Below are 18,032 nucleotides of genomic sequence, written 5' to 3'. Positions count from 1 at the left end.
AGTTGTTAATTCAATTTATTTTTCTTTGCCCAGGCCCTGTCTTTTTAGAATGAGGCTTCTCTCAAGTCATTATTTGAACACACTTGTATGCACCCATGCTATATGCATGCATTTTGTTGGAAAGGGGAAATCACCAGGTTTAGTTTCAGCTGGAGTAGATAACTAGATTGGGCATTGCACCATCATTTACATGCTGTCTTCTCTTTCTTTCCTAGGAGTATGATCTTCAATGCAGAATCACATCCCTTCTGACTTACATTTTACCTACCAGCCAATTATTCGTCTCAGTGTCGGTGCGTGCACAGTATGTTGAATGCATCATATCTCTGCTTCCTACATAGCCAACTGTTTAAGACACCATCTGGGATGCAGCCTTAAAAACGGGGGGGGGGGACCTTTAGCCCATCAACTAAACTTGTTAGTCACCAAGGAATCACACCTCAGTTCAGTAATTTTTATGATGCATTTAGTTTGGGCAAGATTGATTAATGCTGCATTGAAGTGCTACCTTGTGTTTTATCCTGACAGCAGTGAAAACCTTTGAAATAAATACAGCCAAGAAAAATTCCAAGTATCAAAAATGCAGAGTGGGATCATCTGACATTGCAAATCTAAGAGAATGGCTTCTCTTGCTTGATTTTTCTTGGGTTCCAAGTGTTAGTAGGGGCTTGTAATTGACATTATTTTACTACTCTGACAGGCCAGCTACCATGTCAGCCGAGTGGGAAGTCTTAAAGTGATGCTTGGAGGTCAATAAGTAATTGAGATTACTATTTAACAGCCATGTGTATAACAGGCAGAAAGCAATAAGGCAGAAAAGAAATGGGTGAGCCACTTATATGAAGCAATATATTCTTACAGAGGAATAAGGGGGTTGGCAAACATCATGCCTTAAGCATAATGGCTTGGAGCCTACAAGAAACTAGTCTTAAGAAATGCACTCAAGAAAAATTTTGCATCACATTCTCTCTGTACATCCCACAAAGCTACTACTAGGGATTGGAAGTCCTCCTAGGAGGAGCAAGGTAAGAGGAAATGGGAAGCTTTTCTTCCAAAAGTAAGCTTTCCCTAGGAGGGATCAAGTCTGATTTTAGGAGGTCTTCTTGTCACTGCACACCTTATTTTTGGAACTCAAAAGATCCAATTGAGAAAAATAAAACCTGGTTCTATTTCTAATGGTATTCCAAATAGAGGGGTGAATAATTCTTTTCATTCCTCTTCACAAGGCTTGGAGGAATCTTTGAGGGAGCCTAATAGTTCTGAATTTGATAGGACCCAATTTGCATTATTTTGTCAGATAGAGCTGTTGGAAAATCAGAAGCCAAGGCATTATTTTGTAATCTTTGAATTGATCTAATACAGCAATTGCCTCAAAATGGATTTGGTCAGGGAACCTTTTAAATGTAGCAACACTTTTTGAATAATGTAAAGAAACACAGTATAGTGATACTTGCAGCTCTTACGGGCAAAGCATTCTTTGGATGAGTAGTTTCATTATGACAGCTTGAAATGTAAGGTGTGTAATTTCTTACCTGTTACAACCTGCATACAGGACATTAAACAGGTCTGCAACATCACTGCATCTGGAGGATACAAAGCGGGTGACAAACAGCCAGCTTATCAGGGCTCCAAATCATTTTTATAATTCAATAATGTGACATTAAGAGTAAAATGAAGATGCAAACCTCTGCAGTAATGCATGGGAACTTGGCCTTGGTGTTTCAGAAACATTCAACATATGAGGTTGTTTCAGCACGGGATTGTTCCCTTTTTTAAACACTTAAGAGATGCTTACAAGTCTCTGCCCACAGATATTGCTGAATATTTATTGGTTTGTTTGTTTGTTTGTTTGTTTATTAAATTTCTCCCCCCCCCGCCCATCTCCCCCCAATGGGGGAATTCTGGGCGACTCACACAAAACATTAAAACCATAAATATATATAAATACATAAAACATCAATTTAAAACATTACTAAAAAAGGAAAAGGAGAGTCCAAGAAGATGAAGAATCTGGGGCTGAAGACAGCAGCCCTCTATGAATATATGCAAGCTGCTGCTTGAGCAGGCCAACATACCACACCATTCTTAATCCTAGGAGATTTTCTGGTGGCCCAGAATAGCTAATATTTTTGTTTTATGCTTCTACGTTTACATTTGTTTTTTAACATCTCTGCTGGTTTGACAACTGTAGGTGCTTCAGTTTTAAAGATGTGCCATTTTTCATCTAAGCACAGGAGCCCTCTCTAACTCAAATTAATTCTAACTAGTTAAGTTAGTTATGCAGTTCAGAACTTCAAGATCCTCTATCAGATCTTTCTTGTATGTCTCCTATTCAGCAACTAAATATCTGCTTTATTGAACTGGCACAATCATATATCAAAGACGATGAAATTTGCTGAATTAATTCAACCACAAAAGCGGGCAGCTGAAAATTAACTGCAATATTCCTGATATCCCTTGTTCCATCATAACAATGGCGTGGTTTTTCCCACTTTGTCACAGAGTTGAAAATGAGAGGAACCAAGATTGAAAATATATTCCCAACACATAAATCCACTAATGTTAAAATGCCATATGTAAAAAATGACCCAGGTCTAATGTTACCAACACCTCATTCAGGACCTTCCTGGCAGACACATAGGAAGTAGTATAGAAAAAGTAGGTACTTTCCCAAGGAGAACTATGTGTCTGGGTTTCAAATTGTACAGCCTAGGCTTTTCCCACCTAAGTACCATCCAATGGTATAGCAATCTTCAGAGATAATTAACACAAACCACAGCAAATGCCTTGAAGCATGTACCTACTCTGTCTTATTACAGCAAGCTTTGAAATCTGGATGCTAGAGAATTTGGTTCAGATTGCAAAGAGACTTAATTTACACTTCTTGGACACATAGGCAGATCAGAACGCAAGTCTTTTTCGGACTGCATATAGCTCCAGGTTTTGTGACGTAGACTTCTGTTTGAAAATGCATACCAAATAGGTAATAGAATGGCAAATGAGTATAAAATATATTTCTTTGATAGTTCCTACTCCTGTATGGAATCTGACTTTCCACAACATTTAGTAAATTGGCCTTCCTGTCAAAGCTGAAAAAGCTGGTGGAATGTGGAGATAGATCAGCCCTGTTGTGGGCACTGGGCATTTACAGCATGATGTAACCCAGATCAACAATAGACTTGATTTCAGGAATGTCTCGGGCAGGGGGGGACACAAAATAGAAATGCCTTTTCAACAAGTATGCCCCAGTGCCCCCATCAGTAAAGTTAATGTAAAATATACTGTTATTCTCTTTCAGAAAATGTGTGGGATGGAGCTTACCCACTAAGACTACATTATAATCCTTTTGTACCATCCCTTTTTTTCCCTAGTGCTACTACTGCATAACTGGCTAACATGGGAATTTATATTTTTAGATAATGAAACATGGAAACTGTACTTCTGTTTGAATTTATGCATTTCTCTGAAGCCTTCTTCCTCCTCCTCTTCCTCCTCCTCCTCCCTCCCCTCTTTCTCTCTTACACAAACACACACACACACACAGACACTTAACAGTCTAAGATAGACTCTTGATTGGATGTGAGATAATGTTCAGAATATCTAGTGGGGGTCATGCATGGATGTCACACGTAGAGTAAACCACAAGGACATTCAGTTTCTCGACTTTTTAAGGCACAAGGAAATCATTTTAAATATTCCTTCCTTGAGCAGTTATCTTTTATTTAATACTTTGAGAATGTTTTGTAATTCTGTACCACATCAAAATGTCAGGTATGACCAAAAGACCAATATATCTTTGTGCAATTTAAATAGTAATCAGCAAGATTTTTTCCTCCCGATTAATATACAGAAAATTGACGGTCCCAGCATGGGACTGATGATGCTAATCTGTCAATGTCCTGATGGCTCTCTGCTTGATTGCTTCAAACCACTGGAGCTGCATAATCACACACAAAAATGCCAAGGATTGTATCAGTACCAGAATGTTCAATCACTTGTGCTTCCATCCCTAAGTTGTTTGCCTCTTGCTCACTTCTGTGTATAATGGTTGATGGGGTCTCAAAAGAGCATCGTAGATGAAAGTGAGAGGCAAGGAAATATGCCCCATATCTATGAGGACCAAATGGCAAACATAGATGTCTTCAAATGAACAGTTCTTAAATTATTCAATAGAAGAACAAAAGATTCTGGAAAAGTACAAGAGCTGTTTGATAGACCATCCATAGTGCCTGATCAGAATAGTAAGAATTTAAGATTACTTGGAAGCGTCTCTCATAAGAAATATAATTTGAGCCCAGGGGTGCATAGTTTTTTGGAGGGGGAGGAAGGGCTGCTCTTGGCTTTTGATTTGTGTCCCAGTGCACTTAAAACATGGTGGGTATGGCCAGGTTGAAGATCAAATTAGTTGTTTTCAATGGCATTTAAAAATAATTAAAGTTAAATACTGTAAAATCTTGCAATGGACTTTGCATGGAATCAATTAATTCCCTGCTGTTTAGTGTCATGACATAAATTATGCAAATTGAAGCAAATGATGTAAATGATGTAAATGGAACACAAATGATGTAGTTTGTGTCATTCACATGATGATGGTGTTATGCAAATGATGCAAATCACCCTGGGTGATGTACTCTCCAATTTAACAGATACTAGTTAATAATGGATCCCTGGCTCCCAATTAGCCCATTAGATCAAGATGCTACTATATAGCTATTATTATTCTCCAGACATTTATTTAGTACTTTCAGTCTTCAATTATATTAAAAATCCAATTTGTTAATAGCTTCTGAACTCCTTGGGAGACTGAATTGTAGTCTTGTAGGTCCTGGATAAAGTCTTTGGAGTTGCAGGTTATGAACCTCTGTGCTAGACTTAAAAAGGAGAATCCGTTTCAGAACATCCATTCCAATGGGATTTTGAAGATTTCTTTGTTTTCCCAATGTGCCTAGCTGGTAGGTTGATTGTAGGAGCATTGGATGAAATGGGAAAGCATAAGCCCCCTTCCATGTTTTCTAATTCCTGCCCCAAATGTTTCTTCGCTCACCAATAATCATCAAAAACAACTTAAAAGATGAGGCTGCCCATCATCAATTAAGCATCATACTTAGCTATTGTCACATAGGTTCAGCCTTAATGAATGCAGTGGCAATGAAGGAGCATCATGGTGCCATGGTGCTGATAGATGATGACAGTTTTGGAATTCCTGGCCTATTGGATGGGTCAGGAGCTCCTTCAGACATTCTAAACTAGACACTCTTTTCTATTTCCCCCCCTGAGGATTCCAGAGGATGTGGCATTGTTGCTGTGATGTCACTGGAGAAAGCATGACAGAAATTTTGGTCAGGATGGATTTCTTTTTCTAATTTTGGGATCTAGGGGAAGGTGCTTTGTAAATTAGGTGCACTAATCTTATGATAAACTTAATGCAACTTACCACTTCTTTGTTTTAAAAAAACCCACAAAAATAAAGGTGCCCTTTTCAGTAATTTGATCGGGGGGACAGGATGAGGGGGCCCAATGCAACAAAGAAAGGGATGGAGAGCCACTCTGCTCAAAAACTACTTCATGTGAGCAGATTAGACCAGTAATAGGAAAGCATTGTACTACTTTGAATTTCTTATGCGAAATTGTAAATAACATTCCAACTGTGAATATTTTGTAATCAAAATAATAAAAGTGAGGATAAAATAAAAGCAGAAATTTACTAATGAAATATGTACAGTATTGTCCAGCACACAAATGCTTGAGGTTCAAATTTTCTTTGACAGTATGATAAAATGTGAGGATTCCCTGCAGTGCATTTCTAGATCCTCTGGTGTGAAGAAATGAGAAATTTCATGGACTGTCAAACATTGCAAATAGTCTTTGCAGATAAGATTAAGACCCAAATTATTTATTTAGTAATTGAGATTCATTGCGGAAGGAATTCCTGAGGAAATAGTCACTGTACTCAACAGCCACTTAACAGTATAGGAGCCTATAAGAGGTATGGAGTAAAAGTTACAGATAAGGAGAATGTGTTGTATGGTGTGTTGAGAAAGTTAGTATATAATATATTTGTATAGTGCAGGAAAGTATAATGCAGAAATTTGAGGAACCCTGGAAATTAGGGACAGATATTTATATAAGCAACTTCAAGAACCTGAAGATTGCCCTTAGGAATCCTCCCAATCTTCCATGAGCTTCAGAAAGTTTGGAAAGTTGAAGACAGGACAAGGATTGTGATGGGCCTCAATAATTATGTAGATCATAGGCTTCTGGTGAGATCTGAACTGAAATCTAAAGTGCTTCCCAATTGTGTTTTCCCACTGATGGAAACACTTTTCATCATCAAAACCTGAGAATGAATGGATCTCACTTTTCTCTGCAGCATCTTACACACCCACAAAATCTACTCCAGTGGATTGGGGGACTCTGCAGAGCAGGTTGGAGGGAATTCTGTATCGCAGGGAAGATAGGAAAATGAAATCTGCTTGGAATTCATCACTAATATTCAAACTCCCATTGTGGTCTTCATCTAATTTTTGTAAAAAGTACAGAGTTGAGATGTTCTCCTAAAGATCTACCTAAACGTCATTCTATAGAACAGGGTGACTTTGGCAAATTCCTTATTTGGGTAACTGCTTCAGCATTCCATCCTATAAGAGCTCCATTGGTCTCTCTGACATCGCAAACCAATTTTTGGTTGAACTCAGCTTTGACATATCCCTCAAAATCATGGAACATTATATAGTTTATCAGCCTGTTCCTGATAAGCACTGAGCTTATGATCAAAGATGCCCAGGACAACTTCAAGATAAAGCAATACAGCTTCTGTTGCTTGTCCTTTATATGTTGGCTGCTTATTGGGCTTTATTATTTTACTTTATTTATGTTCACATATTTCTACAAGCAGATCGTTTTCCAAGTGGCATGCAAGAAACAAGTCAGTGATAAGAATCATCTATAATCAAAACCAATATTAAGATAAATAAAACATGTTAGCTGTTGCTAAAGTGACCAGTTCTGTGAACATTCATAAATAAATCCCAACTTGTTCAGTATAACTTGTTCCCATAAAAGTCCACATAGGATTACTCTCCTTGAAAGCTGTGCAGTGGTGAGCATTAAAACTCTGCATAAACAAAATAGTAATTTATCTTCCACCTTTTTTTTTTTTTTTGCTCTGATTGTGCTTGCATCCTGTTTAGGACATATTTATTTTCTATATCCAGCCTTTGGCAATCATTAACCCTCTAAAACATTGCCCATCCCCTAAAGTGTTTTTCAATTATTTCACTTGTAGACTACTTCCACTATATATTTGTTTTATCACACATAGTAGTCAGCCTCTTGGTGGTGTTTTTGTCGTTTGACTGTTTTTATTGCCCTTGTCCTTTTTATCAATCATCATAAGATGTTTTATTTGTCTTTATCCATTCTTGCAAAAAAGCTGGAAAAATGGCCTCTTACATTTTGTACATCAACCCATGCCACATTAGAAGCAGAATAAGAGTCAATTCAGATGATAATTTAATCAGGGTAATTGCAATTTCACTACAGTTGCATGGTTTTTCCAACACTGAATAAATTTTTAGTGGGCATAGATAGGAAGCTCACAAATGAGCAACTTCTTCCATAATGGTACTCCATGAAAAACCTTATAACAGATCTACAGATTATAACTGTTTCCAAAAGAAAAACAGTCATGTAACAATGACCTGTTCACAGATAACTTACAAATAATCCCAAAGCTAGTTCCCTTCAGGTATCATGAACTACAACTCCCATAATCCTCAATTAGTATGGCCTGTGGGCTCTTTCGGGGATGCTCCATCTTTATTCTGGTGCTTCCTCAAATACCCATGCGGCCATGCCATCTCTAGGCCAACTCATATTAAAGTGCAACCCCGTCTATACCCTCATTCAATCTAGCATACTTTGTAAATCCTTTGGGAGATTCTGGTCTGTTGCAAAATTCTGTTTGGCAGAATGTACACATCCCTAGTCCAGACCCATCTAGAAGGTGCCAGAATGGGAATGGCTGTGATAGCCATTAGACATTTTGCAGCAGCATTTTGATACAGATAGTTTAGACTGACAAAGTGGAAGGCACAGGTATCTTTCAAAGTCCTCTTTTTTATGTGGCTTGCCTCCTTATGATGGATTATCAACTTATGGTGTGATCCATTCTGGCTCACAGGTTTCATAAGATTAAGCTAAGTGGAAGCACTGTAGAACCAATATAATTTTGTTGAACGTTATCAGAGAACTACATGACAATGAGCAATGTGTGTTACTCAGAGCTGCTATCCAATGTACAGTTCCTTCTTCAAAGTTCTTTAGCTTGAACCTAACATTAACATTTTGGGGTGGAGGATGTTTTTTTGTTCTATAAAAGGTGTTTTTCAAAGTGTCAAGGCCCCAAACTCAATACATTTTTGTGAACAGAGGAATATAAAGAATATAGTAGGGATCGTCACATCAACTGGATGACATTCCATATTTCAGCATAGTTCTAACATGCAGCCAGGCATCTCATGGGGTCTTTTCTATATGGCATAGTCCAGAGATGAGTTCACAGAAACATGTTCATCACCTTAACAATCCTTTGAAGTAATGATGTCAAATCCTGAAGAAAGAACTTCCATATCATTCATATTATTGTCTCATTTAAGTTAATTGCATACTCCCTTTTTGTATTCCAAACATTAAGGATTGCACTGCAGTAAATTATTCTCTTCAGGAATAAGACTAGAACCAACCCAGTGGGACTTGGTGCTGCTTAAGGGTGTGTAGGATTGGAACTATTTATTTATTTATTTATTTAAATTTAAATTTAAATTTAAATTTTAAATGTAAAGAACACTAAAAGAAAAGAGAAATATCATGTACAACAAACACAACAACCCACAGAAAAACCAACAGGGCTCAGCAGCCACCCTACCACCAGGCCTGGGAGCGAAGCCAAGTTTTCAAAGACTTATGAACATTGTCAGGATGGGAGCCATACAGATCTCGGGGGGAAATGCTGTATCATTTATTAATATGAGTATTTTTCTAACTTACTAAAATAGCACCCCATTACTAGGGCAATATTGTTTTAAAAAATAATTTGCACATAGGAAATGCCATCTTAGAAGATTAATTTTCCCCTTTGTGCTGCTACAAAATGAGAGTGGTATAATAGTTAAGGTGTAGGGCTGGCACCAGGAAGACCCAGATTCTAATCCAACTCTTAGCCACAGGAATTCCCTGGGTGACTTTGGGCCAGACACTGTCTCTCAGCCCAATCTACCTCACAGGGTTGATGGTATAGAGAAAAATGGGAGATGGGAGTGCTGTGTATGCTGTCTTGAATTCCTGAATGAAAGGAAATAAATCAAATGAATACAAGCTAAGAATCTCTCTTCCCAGGTAACTCTTTTTGTAACATCTTATGTGCATCATCTAGATCGTAAAACAAGCTATTCTCTTCATATTCACCATTATATCCAAATGTATTCAAGTTTGTTTATTCGTTCAGATTTGATTTGATTAATTTGATTAATCTTAGAAAAATATTTTAAAGAAGTGGAGATCCTAGTTACATTGCAATACTGTATGTTCATTGTGTAGGAAATTGGACAAGCTCAAAAACTGTTATGTATCTAGAAAAGTGGTTTCAATATCCAGAATACATCCCGTCATCCTTAAATCATAAACTTGTCATATGCTATGTACAACTGATATAGCTAGCATATTTTCCTTCACAGATTTCAACTTGTCAGAATGCTTGGCTAAGATAGGAAGACATTAAAAAGTCATGCGGTTAAGTCAGTGTGCAGAAGAGATCAAACTTATGTGACACAAAAATTCATTATGTATTCCTGTAGGTCATCAATTTGGCAGTTTCATAATTGATTATAGGTGTTGTTTTCCATCTTAGAACTCCCAGTATAGTAATAGTATGTACTTCTTCTCCAAGTATTTAATCCTAGGGACATGTTCCCCTGACATTCATTATAAAGTCTAACACAGTTAGCTTCCTGGATGGTATGTAAGGTGCCTTCATGGGATTATTTCTACAGAAGCACCTCCATTAATTTCTCGTCAGGAATGATTACACAGCCAACTGTGCAGTACTTGTTAGAAGAAAAGGTGTTTAATGGCCCCATGGAAAGGGAAAATTATGTGCCATACAGAAGACAAGGTGAGGAGAATTAATTCTGCAAGAACAGTGGCAGCAGCAAAGCACGAGTAAGATTTGTTCAGAATGATGGGTTGGATCCAGACTTTGATCTACGTAAAGTAGACCAACTGAAATCAAGGTGATTTAAATTTTTTATGTCACACTGAGTTCTGAGTCTACTAAGTGTGTAGAATATCAAATGGTCCTTACATAAAATGTCTATAATCATCACAAAAGCTAGGCAGGTCTATAAACAATGTGCGGACCCTAAGTGGTTTAAAGCTTTTAAAGTTAATACTGAAATTTTAAATCTGGCTCAACAGCATATCTGCTGTCAATACATTATGTAAATATCTGCAAGATAATCACCATTAAACCTTGTGCATTGTATACAAAACGTATAGTTGTATTCTATTCTTGATGTATTGGCCACAAGTTTTCAATCTGCCTTATCTGACTTTATGGTGCACTCTGTTCATTCATTTTAGTATCTTGTTTAAACATAGAGGACACCCAATGGCACACATACTAATTGCTTATACAATAATTAGATTGTAATAGCTGATGGCTAGAAACAATAGTCCAGATGGATGGACTGAATGATTTAAATGAACATGCTTAAAAATGAAGGCTGCTTTCATAGGTAGCCCAAGGTAGCCTACTCTCTGAGATGGGGAAAATGCCCCATTCTCCGCTAGCACACTATATCCCCACTCTAGATCACTCAGTCAGCTGACTGTACAAGTAGGTGGTAGGAAGAAGAGAGGATGGTGGAAGAATCAGTGCCGCAGTGACAATTGGCTGGATAAGCAAGCTGAGCAGGGAGGCATGCAAAGAAGACGGTGGCAGTAGAAAGACTGACTTGGCTCCAATCCACCACCCTTTTGTGTTCCTACCTGATGGCAAGGTCTCTCTCTCTCTCCTCATAAAATAATATGCTATATATATCAAATTCTTTAAAAATGAGCTCTCGTCTACCTGATGATCCTCATGAGGTTAAGCCATGCAAAATGGTATGTGGCCAATACCACTGGACAATAATAAACCATAAGCATGTGTTAAAATATGTTCCTTCTTCTGGAATGAAAATGAAGCAGAAGGGTTGTTGCACTTGGGAAAATGTTTTTCTGCAAAATTGCAATGACTTCCTTGGTAGCTGTTTCCAGCGTGACAGAAAACAAGATGCCTCTGTAAGAATTAGAATGATCTCCTGTACTTAGGGCATTAAACTGAAATCCTACACTGCATCTGTTTACATCACGAGAATAAATCTTACTAAACCCAACAGAGTCTACTTGAGGATATACATGGATAGTGTGCACAGTGAGGTTAAAATCCTATGAATAGGTTCTTCCAAGTAGATATGTGCAGCAGTATAGACACATTAAATAAAAGTGCTCTCTTTTTTATCGTGAAACAAATCCTAGCTAACTTGAGTCATGTCATTCATTCTTTTTCAATGTTCTCAGACAATAGAACAGAAGGTTTATGGCATAGGGATAGCTTTAAAAACTCTGCATCATAGCTGAACATAGGTAAAGAATTGGTGGTCAGGTCTGAGTGTGAATTTCCCATGTTTTTGGTAGGGCAATTAGAATCAGCCTGGCTGAAACCTATACATAACCAGCCCTTCATGTGTCCTCCTCAAGTGCCTTCTCTTTGATTGGGCTTGCACATACTTATGCATAATTAAAATGTGGCTTTGTTAATTATCCCAATTTTCAATATTTGTGCAACACATTAAATGATAAACTAACACACAAGCTTTGTTCACACCACCCACTAGGCTAAAATGTGGTTAGCCAGTTCAGGTATCAGGTGAACTCAGGCCAAATCTCAAGGGTAAAGCATATATTTTCAAGTGAAAATTCAGTTTCTGGCATCGTCTTCAGTTAAAATGCTCTAGTGTACTATGGCCAGAGAAATAAAAATGTTGGTGGTGGGTTGATGGAGACCTGGCTACTCCTATTCTCTGCCTGAATCAGAATGACTGTTTATGGGTTTGGGAGAGTTAAACCTTCTCTCCTCTGTAGCCTCTTCATTTCTGAACACCCTCTTCCCTGCTGTTGCAGTGGGTTTTTTTTTTTAAAAAGGAACTTAAGAGCCCTGTTTCCATTACTAATTCTGAAAAAAAACTGATATGATATATATCATATATCGTATATGATATAAGCAGGGATAAGACTCCAGTCTTCTTGATCATGATTACATTAAGGACAACCTTCCCAAAGAGGGCTGTGTGTTTATGACATTTACCCTTTGAGCATGTGGTCAAAACTTGGTTATCCTTGGACTCATTTAAAGCGATTAAAAGTAAAATCCTGTTCATCTGCATTTATTCCTTACAGGATTGAAGGATGCCTTGAGCAGTGAACTGAAAAGCATTTTAAGAGTGAAGCAAATAAAAGCCAACGTGATCTGAACCAGGATAGAAACCAGGGCACTGTAAGTTTTAGTGCCTCAGGCACAAAGCCAGCTGGGTGACTTTGGGCCAGTCACTCTCTCCTAGCCCTAGGAAGAAGGCAGTGGCAAACCACTTCTGAAATCTTGCCAAGAAAACTGCAGGGACTGGTCCGGGCAGTTGCTAAGAGTCAACATAAGGCATGCACGCATGCATGTATAAATAAATCTGAACAACCAAGGATCCCTGATTCCATTTCAGAGTATATCTGCACGTACACATGCACAAAATCTGTTCAACTGAACATGCTTAGGTCACTGGTGTCAGGAGCCAGCATTGTAAGGAGAATGCTGAGATCTACACTCCTGCAGGGGATGCCTTTTGATCCCCACAGCCCTTTCCCCATCTGCTTTTCCCCTTGCTATCACTCACTATTTGTTCACCTCATTTTCCAAAACAAGTAGAGGAGTGACAAGAAGAAGGAGAAGGACAATCCATTGTGCTTGCTTGGCTTTTTCTTATCCGGCAACGACAGTGGGAAAGGAGGGGACCCCATGTAGAGTGAGCAGCCCATTGACATCATCTTTGCTCTCTCTTCCTAAAATATTGTAGCTAAGCAAGGAACTCATTGGAGTAGATGTCAACTTCAGCCATGTTCAAGGACTGGTCCAATTGTTCAGCATGTTCACAATTTATCAAAGGGAGTCTGTAACACCTAAGGAAAGGATCTTTAACTCAGAGTCAGAGTGTATAAATGATGAAGTCATAGACACTCTTTCAGTTTCTCACAATAGACATGATAACACTTGATGGACCAATAATCTATCTAAGAAGTTAGCATGGTCATAAGTGGAATTGATTACTGGTATTAGTTGTTTGTTATAGCATTCCATCTACTTGCTATTTCTGGTGAATGTTCCAGCTACTGGAATCATTCTACTGTGGGGGGAGGGGAGGGGAGGGGAGGGGAAGGGAAGGGAAGGGAAGGGAAGGGAAGGGAAGGAAAGGAAAGGAAAGGACAGGAAAGGAAAGGAAAGGAAAGGAAAGGAAAGGAAAGGAAAGGAAAGGAAAGGAAAGGAAAGGAAAGGAAAGGAAAGGAAAGACCAGTTTCACTCATTGCATTGATATGCTTTCACAGTGTTGTATATGTCAACCTTTCCTATGCTGGCAACGAGTGTGAATTAAGTTGTGCTGTGCACGGATTCCTTTGCTGCCCATGAGCCTGACAGATAATTGAAGAGAATTCACTTTTATAATCCAGGTTTAAAGAGGAAGACAATCCTCCTGATCACTCTCCTTTGAAATTTAAGATACAATTTCATGGAACTACATGTGAAAAAATAACTCTGAACTTCTTCATAACATCTGCATCATAAGCATCTGCATCAAAAAAAAGAGGGAGGGAAGTGATGTCATGCAGTTTGCAAGCTTGCATTTGGTACCTTGTTTCATTCTGTTGCTGTAATCACTCTCAGATGTTGAGATGAATGCTTGCAAATAAAATGCTTAACTTCAGGCACGACTGATCAGTAGCCACCACTGATCTCACACAGCCCAGCTCCTTTTCAAGTGTGCCTCCAAAATGAAAAACTGCAATGTAATCGGTCACCTCCAAAAATCAGAAATTATATTTGAAGCTTCAATCTGGATATTTTAGGAAGGGAAAATGAGGAGATTGCTGCTCCCTATGCTCGGGGCCAGCTTTCTAAAACTCCATAGTTTTACAAAGGCCTTGTAATAATAGCTAATGTAAAGGCCTTGTAACTAATTGTAAAAGCCTTGTAACAATTGTAAAGGCCTTGTAACAATACCTAATGATTACTACTAAGCCCCGGAAACTAATAAAGAAGTCACTATACTCTTATTACTACTAAGTCCCAGAAACTAATAAATAACTAATTGTAAAGGCCTTGTAACAATACCTAATATAATGTAAAGGCCTTGTAATAATAACTAATGTAAAACTAATTGTAAAGGCCTTGTAACAATACCTAATATAATGTAAAGGCCTTGTAATAATAACTAATGTAAAACTAATTGTAAAGGCCTTGTAACAATGCAAATGATTACTACTAAATCCCAGAAACTAATAAAGAAGTCACCACACTCTTATTACTACTAAGTCCTAGAAACTAATAAAGAACTAATTGAAAAGGCCTTGTAACAATAACTAATGTAATGTAAAGGCCTTGTAATATTAACTAATGTAAAACTAATTGTAAAGGCCTTGTAACAATGACTAATGATTACTACTAAGCCCCAGAAACAATAAAGAAGTCACTATACTCTTATTATTATTACGTCACAGAAACTAATAAAGAAGTCACTACACTCTTATGGTGTAGTGGTTATTACAGTTGGGAAGATCTAAATTTAAGTCCTTATTCAACCATGAGCCAGCTATTTTTTTTCTCATTGGATTATTATAAGAATAAATGGTGAATAAAACAAAAAAGTAAAAAAAAATTGTGTACCCTGCCCTGTGCTCTTGGAGGAAAGTAAGATATAAATCATATTTTTCAATAAATACTGCAGTCAAAATAATAATAAATAATCTAATAGTAGTTAATACAATATAATACAGTACTGAATTATAAGCTATTGTTCTCAAAGATCTTGTATTCTGTTTTAGGCTATCGTCATTTTTCCCAACATGATCCTCTCTGGATACATTGGGATCTTCTCTTGGCCAATACATTAGCAAATAATGCTCATTTGCATAGGATAATTATATATAGGCTGTTGGTCCATTCTCCCACAGTCTTATTTATATCTGTGTTTTAAGTGTTTTAAATTTTTTAATTGTTGTCTTATATTGTTTATTGATTGTTTTATTGTATGCCACAGTAGTCACAGTCAGATATGTGAGATGGGTGGCTATATAAATTTAATAAATAAATAAATAAATTTCCATGGCAGAGTCAATTTACAGTTTGCCTTTTTTTCTGATCTCTCAGACTTGCTCAGACTAATTCCTCCCCAAACACTGAGATTCTAATGGTTAAGATATTGAACTATGACTGGAGAAATCAAGCTTCTAGTTCATCTGCAGCCACAGAAGCTATCTAGGTGACTTTGGGCCAGTCATAGTCCAACTCACAGGGGTTAGTGTAGGGATAAAAATGGGAAGAGGTGTACAGTGCTGTGTGACCACCTTGAGCTTCTGAATATAAAGTGGAATGTAAATCTAATAAATAAATGGCTATTCTCATCCATTCATTAATACTAATGAATTTATCAAACAAAATATTTTCTCTGGAAAAGAATCATCTCTGAAAAAATTATCCACCTCTATCCTGGTCCTACCTTACCAAGCAAGATATTTATAATTTAGCACATTAGTGACATAGCACAAAGCCTTATATGTAGATCCTTTTCTATATGAACCACATGACTTGTAGCATGCAGCCAAGCTACTTTACAGTCACAGGAGGCTTATTTCTTGGGGGTTCTCCTACCGTAGCACTTTGAGAGGGACATTTCAACAAAGTTCTCATTTATGTATCCCATCCACTGATACATGAGGACTCTGCCACAAAGGAGGTCTACCATATCTTGGCTCCAAAACTTCAGAAAATTTCCACCCGTAGCAAAGACTCAGAGTTTTCTTTGTATCTTTTCTGCCAAATAGTGGTAGCCCAGATTCTTGTAGCCCATACCTCATAGCCGTACCTTAGAAGACGGCTCCTCTCCTACTTCTGGGCTTAAACTAAGGGTGGACTTTTCATCTCCTTCATGGAGCTCTCTGCAGCTGCACTGCTAGATCTTGATTTGCCAGTTCAGGTCATAAAACACATAAAGCACCACCGCCACTTGGTGTACTCTTAAAATAGGTTTCACCCAATGAAAAAGGAAAAGCTTCCTGGCTCCAAATCCAGACAACCCAGACAGCCTTATGCATATGCAGTCCCCTATTTTTGGATTATCACCACATCCATTTCAGCACTCATTTTCTTAGACTTTCCCTAAAAGCCAGTGTCTTGTAATCTTCATTAGATGACACAACCTAATCAAAAGAAAATCCATCCTGATGTAATCACAAGAAATTAGGAATCCCTGTTGATGGTGGGTAGACAGATAAACTACATTTTTTACAACCAGTTCAATTCCTGCTGTTAAAGCTGTTAATAGTTTTTAAAAAGCTTTAAAGTGTGAAGAAGATTCACTTGCAATAGAAGACATTTGTATCTATTTCCATAATTTTATGACTACCATCCACATTTAAAAGAAAAACAGCACAATTCAAAGGGACCATTATGGGCTGTGGGAATTGACTAAGTCACTCTTTGTTCTTGCTCAAACGGGTGATTATTTGCAATTGGTTGCTTTCTTTGTTCACCTTTCTAAACCATATATTTTGTATTGTGAAGCACTGTCTCCATCTGGGATTTTTAGAAGCACAAATGTAATATCTGCCTGCTGTTGCATTTTCTGAAACATCCCAAAAAGAAGGAATTAATTTACATCCAGATGAAGTTTGTACAAGGCAATGGTTGTGCTACAGCAGTTACCAAGTGTTAGTGGGTAGTGTATTTCTAGAAATGCAATGTTTTATTGCAAACTACTCAGACAGCTTCTGCTATTAGGAGGTTTAATTTTTTAAATAAAATAAATAAATGAAATAGAAATCCACAAAATTCTAAAGGACATGCTTATTTTGAAACTCCACAATAATTAAACCCAACAATCATTACTCTTTCTCTCTCAGGTTTCAAATGTTTTGTTCACATTGGTGAACTGCTATCGTTACCTGTTAAAAGATGAAGGTGGGAGAATATTGCAGTATTTCCCAACTGACTCCTTCTAAATAACCGGAAATAGTCTTCCCAGGAATCTCTATTAGCAATCTGGACATTGTATTACCCATCTGGAGGGCCCTAGGCTGGGAGATGATGCCTCATTATATCAATCACAGTGATGCACTGTAAATATGAGTCCTCTTTTAAAATAAGACAAAAGCTATTTTTTATTCTTCACCTAAGGTATCCTGGAGAGGAATACTACTTGATGCTATTTATTCCCATCCAAAAATCACTCAGAAGACCACTATGATGCCTTTTCATCCAATTTCTGGGAAATTCATAGGAATTTTGAGCTGCTCATTTTTAAATCTTAAACTGAGTTTGAATTTAAAGTCAACCCCACGCAATTTGTTTATAAGTGGAGTTTTCATTAGCTACATCTGGTTTTTAAATATGGGTATGCACCAGATTCAGCCAAATGGCAAGACAAGGTGGACTGCTATGGGTCAAATCTATGACTGTACAAAAGAAATCCAATTGAGTGAAAGAACAAAATTTGCCTCAGAGAAGGCCTACATCAAAATGGGCCTCTGATTCATTCCAAATTCAAGTCAAAACAGGTTGTTTTCTTAAGTGCCCATATTGGATCCAAAAGCAAAATTATTCAGCACACAACTCTGAGCCTCATTAATCTTGAAAAAGAAAGCAACAGCAACAAAGCAACTTGCTTAGGAAATTT

At 37.6% G+C, this 18,032-nt stretch overlaps 1 long non-coding RNA gene across 1 annotated transcript in view; it reads left to right on the top strand.

The window, feature by feature from the left end:
* LOC148215079 (uncharacterized) overlaps positions 1-15,464 on the top strand; it is a 52,582-nt gene extending 37,118 nt beyond the window's left edge. Inside the window, exons 2-4 of the long non-coding RNA XR_015796915.1 lie at positions 216-293; positions 12,499-12,595; positions 13,690-15,464. This is a non-coding gene — a long non-coding RNA (uncharacterized LOC148215079). The remainder of the gene's footprint in view (positions 1-215; positions 294-12,498; positions 12,596-13,689) is intronic.
* The last annotated feature ends 2,568 nt before the right edge of the window (positions 15,465-18,032 follow it).

This window comes from Python bivittatus, unplaced genomic scaffold (genome assembly GCF_059951505.1).
Source record: "Python bivittatus isolate LINGU-HERP-01145 unplaced genomic scaffold, Pbiv_v1 ctg000480_np1212, whole genome shotgun sequence".
Classification (NCBI taxonomy): domain Eukaryota; kingdom Metazoa; phylum Chordata; class Lepidosauria; order Squamata; family Pythonidae; genus Python; species Python bivittatus.
This window is presented reverse-complemented; position numbering and strand designations above follow the sequence as displayed.